The sequence below is a fragment of the Bactrocera latifrons genome, unplaced genomic scaffold (assembly GCF_001853355.1).
Source record: "Bactrocera latifrons isolate USDA-ARS-PBARC rearing strain unplaced genomic scaffold, ASM185335v1 scaffold_220, whole genome shotgun sequence".
NCBI lineage: Eukaryota > Metazoa > Arthropoda > Insecta > Diptera > Tephritidae > Bactrocera > Bactrocera latifrons.
In genome coordinates, this window is record NW_017535742.1 from 82721 (window position 1) to 99045 (window position 16325).

The 16325-nt window shown below is 35.4% G+C and overlaps 1 protein-coding gene and 1 long non-coding RNA gene across 2 annotated transcripts in view; one reads left to right on the forward strand and one right to left on the reverse strand.

Moving 5' to 3' along the window:
• Window positions 1-603: 603 nt before the first annotated feature.
• The window catches only part of LOC108968584, a 25369-nt gene continuing 9647 nt past the window's right edge, over window positions 604-16325 (reverse strand). Inside the window, exon 3 of the long non-coding RNA XR_001993341.1 lies at window positions 604-993. This is a non-coding gene — a long non-coding RNA (uncharacterized LOC108968584). The remainder of the gene's footprint in view (window positions 994-16325) is intronic.
• LOC108968583 overlaps window positions 14907-16325 on the forward strand; it is a 9846-nt gene continuing 8427 nt past the window's right edge. Inside the window, exon 1 of the mRNA XM_018932705.1 lies at window positions 14907-16047. The gene's annotated coding sequence lies outside the window, so the exon portion shown is untranslated. The remainder of the gene's footprint in view (window positions 16048-16325) is intronic.

Consider the following 16325-nt stretch of genomic DNA (forward strand, 5'->3'; position numbering starts at 1 on the left):
GTATTATTTGTTTACAAAAATATTTACGATTGCTGGCACGTGATGGCCAAGCGAAATTGTGAAAAAAGGAGAAGCAGTAGCACGAATAATATTTATAACCATTTTTCTAGTATGTGTGTTTGGTAAAGTGTTTGTGTGTTGGTTGGGTGTGTATGTAGGTGCTTTTTAAGTGGATTGTAGGCGTTTGGCGGTTATTGAGCACTTGAAGTGCTCTCAGACCTGTACCTTTGACATTTATGTAATAAATAAATTTCCATTATAATATTGCCATTGGCTATTGCAGGCACCTGCGTCGAAACATTACCCTTCTTTCAGGTTCATTGATTTTGCGTGAATTCTTCACTTATTTTTACATATGTATGTGTGTGTATTGAAAATGCGAAATCTGCGAACATTTTTGTTTATTGAACATTTGTAGTAAATAAAAGTGATTTATTTTGTTGAAGAGTTCAACAGAAGGCCAAATCAAATAATTTCACTTATATATGTATACATACAAAACACAGAATATTTATGAAATTGTACATGGAGTATTACCCATGATAATATTTAAACACCTCCTATTGTTTTTTTTTTGGATTTTGACTGGAAAAATCCATCCTTCTCGCTGACTTAACTCAAGCTGCTAGTGTATATCACCTGTGTGGACTCAATCAAGCTTCTATTAATTTTTCATGGAATTCCGTTTTCACAAGGCATATATTTCCTTTGCCTTACGATGAGTCAATGCGCTGGTTGGATTTTTCCAAACTAAGCGTTATGCTTTAATTTGCGTTGCTGACGTCAACTCGTTGCACGCGTCGCTAGTTTTGTATGTGTGTGTGTMGCTATAGGAATTTATGCTGTTATAYGCTGGCTTCCACCCGTTWTTGTATTTGTGTGCGAGTTATTGTTTGGCAATGATCCACTTTTATTTCCCGTGTTATGGCCACATTCGACTACGGCATCAAGGACTTGCAGCTATGGCTTCAGTTCGATTGCACTATAACGAGTCTGAAAAGAAATTCTGATATTTTGTTGTATTTTTTATAGCGGAATTCATTCACTATTTTATTATGTGTGCGTATGCAGTTACAGTTACATGATTTTACTCAAAAGAGATGGCGACTCTGGCTATACGCATGAGGAGAAATGTGAAGAAGGAGGCAATTTAGAGCAGCTCGTTCCCTTCAACCCAAGATTGTCTCAATATCAGCAAACAACTAACACGAAAGGAGGTTAGACATTGAGATTTCCAATCGTTTTCAGGAGGTTTAGAGAATAGGCAAAAGTCATTTGGAACCAAATCTAATAAATGAAATGGGTATTTGTGAAGAGTGAAGTAGCGAAGACACTTGAGGAATCACTCATCAACTGAGCCTAGGAAACTACTAGTACAGTACCACCACAGCACTTAGCGTCATAAACGTTCAGATAGTTCGTGGCCTTAACCAGAAACCACACTGTGAGTGAACGATTCTCGTAGCGTTGGAGTTGTCAAAACCCTTTGATTCAGTGAGTCACACAACACTATTGAGGACACCGAAAAAACTAAGCTCCCTCCATGACTAAAGAGGTTGAAAATGAATTACTTGAGCGGTCGTCAATCATCCGCACAATTTCAAGGCAAAAACTCAAAACTGAGAAGAATGAAACAAGAGGTTCCGCAGGGTGGTGTACTCTCTCCGCTATTGTTTAACTTCTATATCTCTTAACTCTCACAGCCACCAGAGGGAGTTTCTATCAACATGTACGCTGATGATACACAACATTGACGTCGGTCAGTCAATGGACAGTATTGTTGAATCGTTGAATTTCAATATATGTACCGAAATAAAAAAAAAGTAAAAGAACACCAACAACAGCTAAGAAACCATGTTGTTCTTTTGTGGCACGTTTTCCCGCATGTGCAAACACCTACTCAAGATCTGCCTCCGCCCGTGGCGTGGCAAAAGTTGGTGACCTCCCATCCACCCACTCTTATTTATATCGCAAGGTCGGCAATGGCACAGTTTGCGCCAATTTGGAGTGCCCTAACAAGCATCACCAACGCAATTGGTTGGCACTACCACAAGTGCACACACCCACATGTCTATGTGTGCGCGTATTGCTCACTGTACATGCGTTATTTGGCCTCAAATGACTCCGCAGGGATGCCGAATTGCAATATTCATTGTTCTGTAAAGTTTAATACTCTTGGCATATTGTCTGCTCATGGTAATGGCATCTGGCAACTCTTATTACGTTTTGTGTTACGGAACCTCAAGCCAATTGAGAAATGACTCATGGTTATTATAGCATTTGACATATTATATTATCAACTCGTTGAAGTCAGTCAGTATACCTTATGAGCGACGCTAGATTGCTTTAGGTTAAGAGGTCGGTCCTAATAGGGATCTCACTTGCACAGCTTGGAACGCCGATCTGTTGTGGAACCTAAACCTTTTATATAATATTTGGTAAAACTCTTAAAAAGTCTTTTGATACTATCTATATATTATATCTATATCTTCTGATTTGATGAGGGTAAGATTATCGAGATGTCAGTCTTACAAAGGCTGGACAATGGATAAGAAAGTACCTGTTTCTACTTCACCTTCTTCCAGACAACTATGGCAACTAGTATACACCAACATTTTTAGCATCACCGCATGATTGCCTATTGGATAGCGTCCAGTAACAAAGCGGCAAGATGAACTTAAGCTTAAGGTTCCATATATGTGCATTCTACTCTAGGCCGAAAGGATCTCGCGGTCACACAGGAGCTAGTCTTTGACCAGCCCTAGCTACGGGAGCTTTATTGGTCCAGTACTAGAAAGCAAGACGCTAATGGAGATCCAACTCGGTTCCCTCCGATATCAATGGGACAAGGGTGTCCCCTCTGGTTGCGTATTGACTTTGTAGTTAACAGCGACGATGGAGTAGCTTGCTGACATTCCTTGGGAAGTCATACACTCCTGGATTAGCCGCCGTTAGCGCACAGTTAGTGAACTCAGCGCTAATATTGTCGCTCTGCTGTCGGCACTACGTCTACCGCCATCTTAATATCAGCCATATCTGACTAAAAACAGTACAGCGGTCCGGTAGCTTAAAGCTAATATCTTCGACCCAGCCGTGCAAAAGCTCACTGTGCCTCTTCTCCATCGATTATCACCCCATCCACATATTCCTTTTCGGTGGATGAGCTGAGATAATTGTGCCACAATTGGCCGATCCGAACAGATTCGGAGATAATCGAAAAAGACTGTCAACATAGACCTGCTTTAACGTGGCTTTTTCGGCTCCGGCTCACCTTTGCCACGATATTAGCCAGATCGATAGTCTGTTTCCAGGAAGCTTTGTTCACAGACGTTAAGGCGTCGCTGTTTTTCGAAAAATTTGAATGATTTTTTAACCAAATGATCTTTCAAAATGGTTCCCACTGATCCTTCCGATATTCCAACGATGCCTGTAAAATCCCTAAATGTTAATCGTCGCTTCTCAAGCACCAATTTCTGTATTTTATTGACGTGTTAATCATCAACTGATGTTCATGACCGCCCTGAACGTGGTTCGTCGTCAACGTGTTCTCGACCCTCTTTGAATAATTTGTACTGATTAAAAACAGTTGTTCGTATTATCACGAAGGAATTTTCCTGCATTATGAACGTTTCGGCACCATAACTTTGATTCCGCTCACAAAATGTAATGGAACTTCTTTGCTGAATAATTTCACTCATCGTAAGAATCGCGGTATGCACTTTATATACTTCAGAAAGACAAGCGCATGCGAAACACTAATGTTTGTTTTGATGTGACATTTGGCGCAGTCATATCAAAAAAATCAAAAAAACCATACCAACCTAGAAAAAATACGACGAATGGGTTTTTACGTGAAATTTAAGTAAAAAGTCTTACTATCTTTTGCCAGCAGTAGACCTATAGTATAGTATATAGTAGTATATATCTATATACTATTAAAGATATTTTCTTAGGAGTATAAGTCATATTAACCCTTTCATAAATAGTGACTATAGAGCAGTTCAAATGCCGTTTCTTACCTTTCCGTCTAAAGTTTTAAGATAGTAGCTTAAAAGGTGCTCAGACTAACACTTGGCACATTATCGCATGAAAAGCACTTAAGCATATATGTACATACATAAATGAATATATAGTCATAAAAGTAGTTGAAGTACTGAAGTGAGCATTTAGGGAAAATGTATGTAAATATGTATACACTCATAAGAATTTCCGTTAATCAAATTTTAATGCTATAAATATTTATCCATTAAATTTAATAAATTGTCAAGCGAAGTTTCGTTCTTTTTGTGCACAATAGGTACAGGAAGTCGAAGAATTCTACATCCGTTTCAATAGTGTGACAATGAATAATTACAATGGCATTGACAGCATTCGATTAGCCTCTCTATTAGCTTTTAAAGGCCTATATTAAAAATAAAATATTTGTTAAAAAATATTGTATATTATAATATCTAATTTGTATGGCATAAATATATAAGCTCAAGGTCTGAAAAACTAGATTAATAACTTTAAATCCAATCTAAAACTTGTGTCTTTGAAAATATAAAATGCAACTCATTGCACAGACATAAATAAAAAATATATTTGCAAAGCAAATACATAATCATCAATTATGGAAATTAGTATAAATATTTGCGAAATATCTGGAAATAGCCAAGTCATGTGGGCGAAAAACGCTACACACTCTAAGCTCTTAACTTCCGTTCGTCAATTAATTATGTTTATGCATTTAGTGTTTATATTAATTTTTTTCTTAAGTCAGTCACTATGCTCACTGTGCCATTTTATTTGTTTATAAACAAACATGAGACGGTTGAAAAATATGCAGAAATCAAATATTTTTGCGATAAAAACTTGTTTTGGAGCGAAAAAATACGTGCGATAAACGATAATTTATCTAGAAGTGACTAAGGTTTATCAAAAAGTATACTGTGCGCATAACATAGATACATATATACTATGTATATATACAAATAACATTACTAACTATTTATAAAAACTGCGTGCCCTTACCATAATCACTATTTACTTTGTTACTAAGTGTTAATGGTCCTTTCTGAAGCTTACATTTCTAAGTATAATAATAATCATGATTAGATACAGGCTTATCTTAGTAAAAACGTTTGTCAGCTAATTTTGTTCGTAATAATATAATTAACAAAAGCTAAAAGCTAAAAGCCAAAATACGCAAAAAACTGGTAACCATGAAATTTTCGTCATTTCTTAGTTTGCCAACGCTTTTAACTGTTTATATCAACAAGTATGTTAATTTTCTCTAACTTATGATTACAGACATATGTTAACTTTTTGAATGGCCTTTTAGCACTTTTTTTGTTTTTTACATAAAACTGTTTGTTTGACATTGAATTTAATGCGCAAATCTCAGAGAAGTGTATTTTACAATGCCCTATTTCTAGATAAGCGCTAGTTAGCTTTAAGTTTACTCGAACAAAAATAAATTATAGCGTTAGTAAATCTCTTATCAGTCGCTTAACTGCGTTGTTTTTGAAATTATTCAATTTTATGTACATACTTATTTCTAGTTTACATAGATGAGCTTACAAAACCACTGTTTAACGAGAACTTTATAACTTTGGAATTTTCCGTAGAAAAATATAAGAATGTATAATATTTTATTTTCCTGATAATTGTAGCATTTAAGGTGCATACAAAAATGTGAGTTAATGTTCCTGCAACATAGAATAACGCGTGGAAGCATTGGAGGCTAGAGCGAAGTACTTTTACACTTGTTCCTGCCAATATAGAGAAGTTTAATTTAGTTTTCTATTTCCAGCAGTAGGTTTTAAACGAAAACAGATGCTGGAGAGTCTGCACATATCGCTTAACTAGTGAAAATTCAGGATATTATAAGAAATTATTGGCGAATTTATCGATAGGTAGGCTTAGAAGCTCGTATTCTTACCATCGGATGTGATTTTGAGTGAAGCAATATTCATCGTGTTCTCAATTTTTTCAATCCTCAGATTTTTATTCTACAATAGAACTTTTTTCACATCATGTGAGGTATATAGTGGAGTGTATAAATAAATTTTTTGATGACAGCTGTCGGAGAGAGAACTATTTTTCATGTGTGGATCATCTGAAATACAAAAACCCAACTGTTTTTTTTAAAAAGTACATTAATGGTTATCGTCGCTGCTAGAATCATGAAAAAATGTTGATAAATAAATAAGTAATGCGGTTTTTGTTAATCTTTCTCCATGTTTTTTACATACACTTTGTCATAACAGTGTCAATAAATTATAAAAAAATATATGTAGGGAAGATAGCCAAGCGTTTTGTGAACATCTAAAAAAAAAAAAAGTTAAGCAAATCGTCTGAGTATTTCGACCGGAATCATGTCCGCCAGTTTAAAAAAGTGTGTTTTGAGAAAAACGCGTTTAAAGTTTGAGGTGTACACTCCGAACGCTCCGAACGGCGAACGGTATTAATATTATTTTGGGCCTTTTTCGGCCCCTGAAGAGTGTATGGTCACTGCAAGGAAATCGCCTAAACTCAGGCATATTTTGAAGAAAAGGAGCGATTTACCTAAAAAATTGGCACTTCGGTTGGGTTAGGTTAGATGACTAATCAGAGATGGCGTTTTCCTACTATATGCAATCCTTTGTGAAGCCAAAAAAAAGTATTCTTTTATGTAGCTAAGCAAAATACCTGGTGGTCAATACAATTTTCTACAAGCGTTTAATTACTAAACCCACCAGTTCGGTGGGATGACTGAAAGTATGAGCTTCTAGTTGTTTATGCCTTGATCTCAAAAACGACAGAAAATCAAGAAGAAAGTGTTGTCGCCTTCTTTCATTGTTTCTGCAGCTAGCGTCCTGCAAAATTTTCAACCTATGGAAGCTAAGGACGGGCTAGTGTTACTGAGGGCAATGAGCTCACTAGATCTCTTACGATTGATCCGTAACCGAACGCTCGCCAAACTTTGTCGAAGCCCTGCTATCCCGTGGAAGAATAAACGAGGGGAAGGGAGCGCTGACCCGTTCCCATTCTACTTGAAGTAGTACCCTACACCTTTCCTGACGGCTCATTAGCTTTACAGTTACTCGCAATTCTATAATCACAATGACTACATTGATACCGAGGTTAGGCATTCCTTAACCACCGCCGAACGACCGTTAGGGAGCTCAAGATTAAAATCTTTGTTTTGCTATCAGAGTAGAAAGTCTGTTCTATGAAGGAGGCTGCACTCCGGAGCAGTAAATCAACGGCTACCTTAATGACAGCCTGAAAAATACTGCAATAGTCTCGAAGTCTGAAACTGACGTTGATATCTCTATCTATGACAATATACCCCGCTACCAACCTTCCCCCCAAGTTTGTTAGTTTTCTTTCTTAAAGAAGTTCACTGGTATTTGAACAGAAGAAAACCGCCAGAGTTTGATTTGGCGACTAAATGATCCAAAAGATCAGGTATAAAAGCAAGGGTGTGAGGATTTCCGAACATTGAGACATATGTTTTAGAAACCTAGATTCTCCAAGCTTGAAAGCAAATTTCGCGGCCATACACCTGTTGGAGATTTTTTCATACCAGGCTCACTCACACCAAGTCTCTATAGAACATAATGGAGAACTCTATAGAGTCAGAGAACCACCTTCGCTAAAAAATCCCGCCTTTTGCTAATGGCATTAAAGCCTTCTCCATATGAGGATTCCATGTTAGCTTCCTATCTAGAACGAGACCTAAAAACACTTAAGTTTACGCGAACGCAGCCAGTCTTTTAGTAGCATTTGTCTCAGGTTTTCAATTATAATATTTATTAATAACTTTGTTGTAATTAATAATGTCATTGTTGTATTGTATAAAGTCTGTTCGATTAGTGGCAATCTAGGAAAATGCATACACGTGTATTTGCCTTAATTTACAAGGTTTAAAATATTCTCTCTATTATTAGATACATATACCAGAAAAATCAGAGCTTTCAGCTCAGATAAGGCATACTGATCACCATATATATGTATTTACATAGCAGTATAATAGGCTTAATAGAGGCACATACCCCTATTTTGTTTAAAAATTCATACGAATGTAGAGTATGTGTTATATTTCTTGAACATATGTCTGTATGTAAATGCTGAAATATGTCATACTTTGTGACAATGTGTCAAAAGCATTTTACCTATTAAAATATGATTTCATTAAATTAATTTGAGTGGAAAATTTTGCATTACAAAAACACCATACTATCAATATAATGATAACAAGAAACACACTTGCATATATACACATCTGATTACTTTATATTACATTCATGCTGGCAATAAAGCTAATTCAATGTTGACACTTTATGAGTTTGCGGTATAAAATTTCCAAGTTTTTGCTGTAGAAAATGTAAGCATCTCCTAGGCAAGTACGTACGCTTAGTTGAACTCATTATAGAAATTACTTAAATTACTTAGAACTTGGCTATGCCCTTAGGGTTTAGTTCCCCAAACCCTTCCATAAATTTCATCGAACTCAAATTGTTCTACGGCTACAACAGCTTTTGGCTGAAGGTGAGTGGTTGGAGGCTCACCATTGGCTGTAAGCGAATGTATGGCGAATGACGTAATGTCAATATTTTAGCACTTGTTGTTGGTCGGTGTCACAAATGTCGTATGCATTAGACATATGGCCATTGGTTTACAGGCATGCATACTGACGTGATGAATGGACAAACATTTTAGACTAAAGTCGTTAAAGTTATCGTTATGGTTATTATAGTTGAGTGCGCAATATTTCCCATTATTGAGCTCGAAGTTTTGTACGTCAAAAGAAATTCGTTATGTGTGAGAGTATTTGTTCTATATACTTATATGACAGATTTAAAAAACACATACATGCATATGTATGTATGTCACGTAGTATTAGTTACGAAATATTAGCTACATGGTTCTGACAAGGATCGTGCTCACAATAAGGAATATATTTCTGTATACGGCTATCCAAGCGGCGCTGAAATCACTGTAAACTGATAGGGTTTCTTCGAAGTTTGTGAAATAATGCCTTCACCTCTTAGTGGATCTAACGTCATATTTCACGAGAAACGTGATATGGGTTCCATGCCACATATACAGACGTCATGGCTAAAACTACTCGGCTGGTCCTTCAGAGAGTTTTCTTTTATCTCTTCGATCGACTGGAAACAAGTTCCACGGAGCGACAATTTCAGTTTGGGGAACGAAAAAAAATCACACGGAGCTAATCGGTGATTTATCGATGGTAATCTGGGGAATATGGTGGTTGATCAATGGTATTCCTTTCGTTTTCGGCTTTAAATTCGGTCACAATTGTGGCTCGATGCGATAAGACATTATAATCGTGTTAAATCCATGATTTGTTCTTCCACAATTCCGGCCGTTTTCAACGAATTTTCTCACGAAAAAGCCTCAATACGGCCAAATAGAACTTCTTATTGACCGTCTGTCACTCAGGAACAAATTCATGATACACCAAATCACGAACATCGAAAAAAACAATAAGCATCAATTTGATTTCTAAGCGGCTTTGACGAGGTTTTCTTGTTCTCTTTCTTTGTTTCCCTTTTATTCCTATGATTTTTGACTTGTTTGCATGTCAAATTCATAAGCCCATGTCTCATCGGCAGTTATAATATTCTCCATGAATGTGGGATCGGAATTCGCACGATCAAGAATGTTCAAAGTGGCCTGTTTACGATACTATTTTTTGAAAAAAAATTCAAATAATAGGACGAGTCGAGAAGAACCCAACCCAAATTATCCACGAAAATCATTCGAACGGACTCCCGAGAGATGTCGAGTTCTCTTGACACCTCTCTAACACTTGCCTTATGATTTTCAAGCACTATTTCCTTCAGTTTTTAAACAAAATTTCCATTTTTTATTATATTTTCCTTTATTAAAAACTTCGTAGCGATATCAATATACCCTGTACAGGGTACAAATTTATTATTCGAAAAAGTCAAGGAGTATAAATGTGTATTGTAAACCAATTTATACATATTTATAGAGCTAATTTGCTATAACAAGTCAATTTCCACTCTTATACTGGCTTTTTTCAAATTTAAGAATTTCAGCATAAATAGCCTGTACTTGTTTACAATTAGGTATGACATTATTACGAAAGCGCAAAATAATAAAAGCGAAAGCAGTTGCCAAATCAAAATTCAAGATTTTTTTATACGGTGCAGCTGACGTTGTCAAAATGCCTAGGGCAGCGAAATTAGTGAATCGCATATTGTAACACAAAATAGTTTAATTATTTATTTTTTTGCATAATAAGTATACTGAATACATATGTATGTATGTATGTAAGTCCAACAGAAGACTATTCTGACTTAAGAGACTTCGTTGCCAAATATTGAAATGTGGCGAATGGAACAAACAACTGGTTTAACGTAATTATACTGGTATAATACACAGTAACCCATAATAATCTATGTTCTAATTCACTGAAATCCCTACTCTTTGTTACCAAAAATTTTTTATCACTACATTTTCACTTTTTAACCGACGATCGTATACAAATAGCACAAAGCTCTTCATTTATTAACTATTTTAAGGGCTTAAGGGTTTCAAAAAAATTGATGTTTTTATTGTCTTATTAAATTCTAAAACATCTATAGAATTTTTTCCTGAATTTTCAAGTTGACTTAAGTAGCAGTTTCGCAGATACAGTCTTGAGAACTTGTGCGTTCGAGGTTGGCTACGCTAAGTGCGCCGTCTTTAAATGCGTTTTTCTTGAAACTGTGTTTGAAGTCTGTTTTTGAAGTAGGTTGGCAAGATTTCTCGAGAACTACTTAACCCATCTTCATGAAATCTTACACAAGTCTTTGAGATACATTTCTTAAAGACTTGGTTTTCGATTACAACTATTTCGACTACAAATCAGTTTTTTACCCGAGTTACATGGGTTTAATTATTTTGTTAATTTGTTCTATTAATTTTTATTATTTTATAATTTTGCTTTTTTGTTGATTTTTTCATTTTGAAAAAAAAATAAAATTATATATATACATATATTTATGCATATGTGATAAAATGTACAATTTGACGTAAACATTTTGACAATTCATAGACTAAATATTCTGCACGAAATGCTAAAACTGAAAAGCTGCACCATTCATACTAACAACAGTGCAAAACCAACGAAAATGAAAATAAAACTATAATGTGGTTAAGAATTTCTACAACGACACGATTTGTTTATAAATAATACCTTAGCGTAAACAAAAAAGTAGGCCTATGAAATTACATATTTATATAGAGTGCATCGGTTTTTAATGGGTGGTCAAAGTAGAGATACTTGTTTCAATAGCCCTTTTTTTGGCAGTTAACGCATGAGTCGTGTCAAGTTGTCATCCACCCGACCTTGCCAGAAAAAACAATGGTTTGGTGTGAATTGTGGGGTGGTGGAATCATCAGTCCATATTTCTTCAAAAATGATGCCGCTGAGAACGTAATCGTCAATGGCGACCATTTTCGCGCCATGATTTGGTCCCTGAAATTAAAACTCGTAATCTCGGCAACATTTTGTTTCAACAAGATGGCGCCACTTCCCACACATCGCATTAATCCATGGATTTATTGAGAAAACCCTTCGATAAGCAGATAAGTTCACGTTTTGGGTCGGTCGATTTGGCACCAAGATATGTGTGATATCACACCGTTAGACTTTTTCCTGTGGGGATATGAAACTTCTACAGTCTATGTGGATAATCTCGCTTCGATTCAGGTCTTGAAGCAAAACATCATACTTGTCAATCGCCACATACTAGACGGAATGCTCGAACGAGTCACCGATTCAATGGCAGTAACGCAAAAACAATTTGAACTATCGGAAACATCTGTTTTAAACTGCTGGCGGAAAAAACTGAACGTATTTTCGAACCACCCTTTATTTTGAAAGACAGAGTAGATGATATGTAAATTTATATATAGAAATAAATACACGAGAATAATTCGCTAAGTTCGTAGCTTTGCGTTCCTCGCATAGTACCTTTGGTTTTCTTTTTTAATCTCTTCTATACATATGTGAAACCAAGGGAATCCTTGAGCTCAAAATAAAGTTTATAGTACATAACTTGCTAAAGAAATCACTTTCTAGTTGAAAAATATACTGAAATATTTCTTTCCAAATTTTCACTGTTACATCGAGCCGCCATTGTTTTCTATTGCTCTTCTAATTGATGTCGGCTACGCGGTAGTTGTATAGTATGTTTGTCTACAAGTACGAACGGAAATGAGCCCTCGCAGATAGGGAATTGCGCACTTAATTAAAAAAAAACGTTATACCAACATATAGTCACATAGTTGGTGTATTTAAGATATATTAAATATTTAATAGATATATAAAAATTTGTTTTCGATTCATTGTGGGCTTGAGTTTTTGATTTTTTGTCACTTAAGTGAATTTTATTCGTTTTGCTGAGGAGTAAAAATGTTTCTATGTATGTACATARATACATGCGGTATTGCGGCAAATGAAGGAGTTCTTACTACACACTCTTCAATAGGCAACCAAGTGGCAAGGCTAAAAATTTTGTTGAATGGTAGTTTACAGTTGTATGGGATAGGCTGACGTGGAAGCATCCAGTTACTTTCTTCACCATTGTCCAGCCTTTGTATGACTGAAGCTGAAACGGATTCTACCTTCGACAAAACAGAGGACATACATAGTCGAAACTGACATTAACCGTTTCAAGAAATTTCCGATTGACTCAAAACGCTTTGTCGATTTGTAAGACTGATCCAGGATATGGGTCTATTTAGATGCCACAACGGACCGGCTTAAATGGGTTTTCTCGGGTAAAAACAGAATTTTTGCAACAAATTCTTTCTCATATAAAAAATTATATATTTTGTTAGAATTTTGTATTGTTACAAACATACACTATTAACAAAGAAATTCTAAAATTTTGGAAAAAAAATATTTTAGTGCAATTCTTGTCATATTTTTTTCAAATGTTTGTTATCGAGTTCTCCGTCCAAGTCTGTGGAAAATTTCATGAATTTCGAGAATTCTTGCCAACCGACTTCAAAAACGCAATTTCGAGAAAAACGCGTTTAAATACGGCGCACTTAGCCCAGCTAGTGTCAAGCGCATAAGTTCTCAAGGCTATATCTCCGAAACTATTACTCGGATCTACTTGAAAGCTTAGAAAAATATTCTAGAGTTGTTTTAGAAATTAATAGGAAAATAAAAAAATTGATTTTTTGAAAACACATGGAACACCTTAACCGTTTCAAGTAATTTGCCATTGGCTCAAAGCGCTTTCCGATTTGTAAGGATTTTATGATCCAGTATATACGAGCTTTTAGATACTACAACGGACTAGCGATCCAAGCCATACAAGTGAGACCTTGTTAGGATCGATAACTTAGACTAATCTAACCCAATTCTTTCGATGACGATCTCAATACTTTTATAGTAAGCAAAGGGCGATAAATATTATATCTAAGGAAATATAAAATTATGTGTGAGGGTAACCCAAGTGAAGGGCCTATAAGGTCGATTGAAGGTCCATTAAAAAAATCTAAAAAAACATTTGTAGAAAAACGTTTTTATCAAAGAGTTACTCTTCATACATACAACCACATCTTACACATATGAAATATTTAACTTTTGACAAACTAAAGTTATTTTTTAATTTAAAAAATGTGCATATTTTTTAAAATGCATTTTTATTTTTTTTACAGTGCGCGGCAGTGAAGTTGGGACGGACGATTGTCGACGTGTAAAAAGTACGAAATTTCGCAAATTTAATTTTATGAAGTAAAATATTTTCAACTCTTTGAATTCTGAAAAACAAAAAAAGAATATAAATAAAAAAACAACAACAAAAAATCAAAATTTGTGTATAAACAACAGCAACAATAATTACAAAAAATTTTGATTTAACTAAATAAAAGTCAACAACGAATTTCCAGATACTTGATAAGACACATAAACAAAAAGTTAGCATTTCACAACTCGCGAATAATTCGCCAAACAGCACAAAAGTGGATAACACGAAAAAGAAATCGCTTGTCAACACAAACATGCCTAGCGAATTCTAAAGATAAAAACGGCAAGTAAATAGTGAAAACAGGTAATAAACATTAAAATCGTTAATGAAAAAGTGAACAATAGTAAAAAAAAAACAGAGGCGCTTACGTACAAACATTAAGTAAACAAAAAAATTCCAAAACAATAAAACAAGCAGTAAACGAAACGATTTTTATTTTCGTACAGCACTACGTCAGCTGTCGGAAAGCGCGAGCCGTTCGGAGAGCAAACTAAGCAATTGTCGGATATTGCGACTCCGAGCCACGCTGCGCCTATCAGCAGACCACAGACAAGCAGTCAAGCCGCCAGTCAGCTGTTTACGACGCAATAAAGGTTTACAGATACAACTACATAACTGTGTATACATTTGTATGTATGAAAGTGTATGCATTTAGAGCGGCGAAATATTTATTGTGATTAAATTACCTGTGCAGCAGTTACTATACATCGCGTAAATTGTCTGCTTACCCCGCTGTCAGCACTGACAGCTGTATAACTGTCGTAAATCGACATTACAAACTAGCGTAGTGGCACAATAAAGCCATAAATTGGGCTGTAGAGACGTCAGCGCCGTAGACCTTCAAAGCCAAAACACAAGCAACAGCATAGACAACAACAAATACAACAAATATAGAAAGCAAACTTTTGTTATCGTGCCACACAACTAATACACGTACATACAAATATATACGTGTGTCGGTGGCAGCGACAAAGCAAAAAATAACAATAAACACAATACCAACAAAAAAATAAAATATATGTACATATAGGAAAAATAAGAAGAAAAAAAAATAAAATACAAAAAAGAAAAAAATCAAAAAAAAAAAAAAAAAATATTTTACTAATAATCAAAGCAGCACACAACCACAACCAGACATTAGTTGTACATTAGCGCAAATATACATACATACATTCAAGACGTTGTCTGATAGCTGGCATTCGCCACTCGCCGCCGATCATCGGCTCTATATATATGCGCTGGCACAGCTCGTAGCCACAGATCGTACGTATGCTGATCGTCATTTAATGTGCATAGCAAATTGCCAACAATTCAGTCGTCTTTTGACTTTTGTGCGGATAACTACCAAACGAACAAGGATCACAGTGCATTGAGCTACAAACAAAAGGAGAACAGCGCCCAGAGAGCCACACCAACAAAAAAAAAAAAAAAACAACAACAGCAGCGACAGCGACCAGTGTTAAAACGTTCCAAATCGCCGAGTAATTTGGTTCATTCGAATTTTCTGTGCTGAACGGTGCAAAGAAACCGTTTTCCAATGTCGATTAATTCGCCAATACACACAAACTCTGACCTGATTTAAACAGGCAAAAAGCAGGCAACCAATTCGTATAGCAGTGCGTGTTAAAAACAACAACAAAAACAACAGCAATTAGAACAACGCCACACATAAAGGGTGTTGTTTTTTCGTTTCCGTTTCGTTTTCGAAAATATTATCTATCAGTTTCGTTTTACGTTTCCCGTTATTTTCTTGTTTTTTTTTTTTAACTGCGTTTCGCTCATTTATACTTGGTGTTGAGCCATAATTGGAGAGAAAAAAAAGTGAGTGTAACACAAAACCTATACGAAAGTGCGGTTCCAAAGCAGTTTTAGCAAAAAATCACGTGCAATTAAATATTTACTACAAAAACACAAAGCGCACAACAAAAACAAGTTTGACATAGTAAACAAACTAGTGACTCATTGGAACCAGAGACTTCCAGGCAAATCAAAATTGTAGACGACTACAGCGTCCGCTCGCGCTCTTATATATCAGCTAAACGTTTGTAGCGTCGATCAGTCGCTAGCGAGCAGTTACAGACGATCGTGTGTTGCGAAACGTGCGTTTAGCGCGTTGCAAAGTACAAAACAAAAACAACTTTTACATATAATTTAATCACGTTTTCTGTGCAAAACAATATAAACAATATAGAATTGTTGCGTATTAACGGTGGTGAACTCAAACAACAATCTGAAGAAACAAAGAATTTAATTTATCCGGGCTTTGGCCGTTGTATGGGTAAGTGGAATTGTGTCAAGCGGAGTTTAGAGTTACTTAAGATATACTATGTACATATTAAGTATGTATGCATATTTAATTGTTTATATAATACATGATTGAATTTTGTTAGAGCAGCCGCTAGTTAATTTAATTTTATTTACAAAACACGCTTTCAATTTAAAATAAAAATAATAATTGAAACCCCCAGGAAAAAGAAGAGAAAAAAATAAAATTTTTGGAAATTAATACTAAAAAAAAATTATAGATTCCCATTTTGTAAAACATAAAAATAGTAA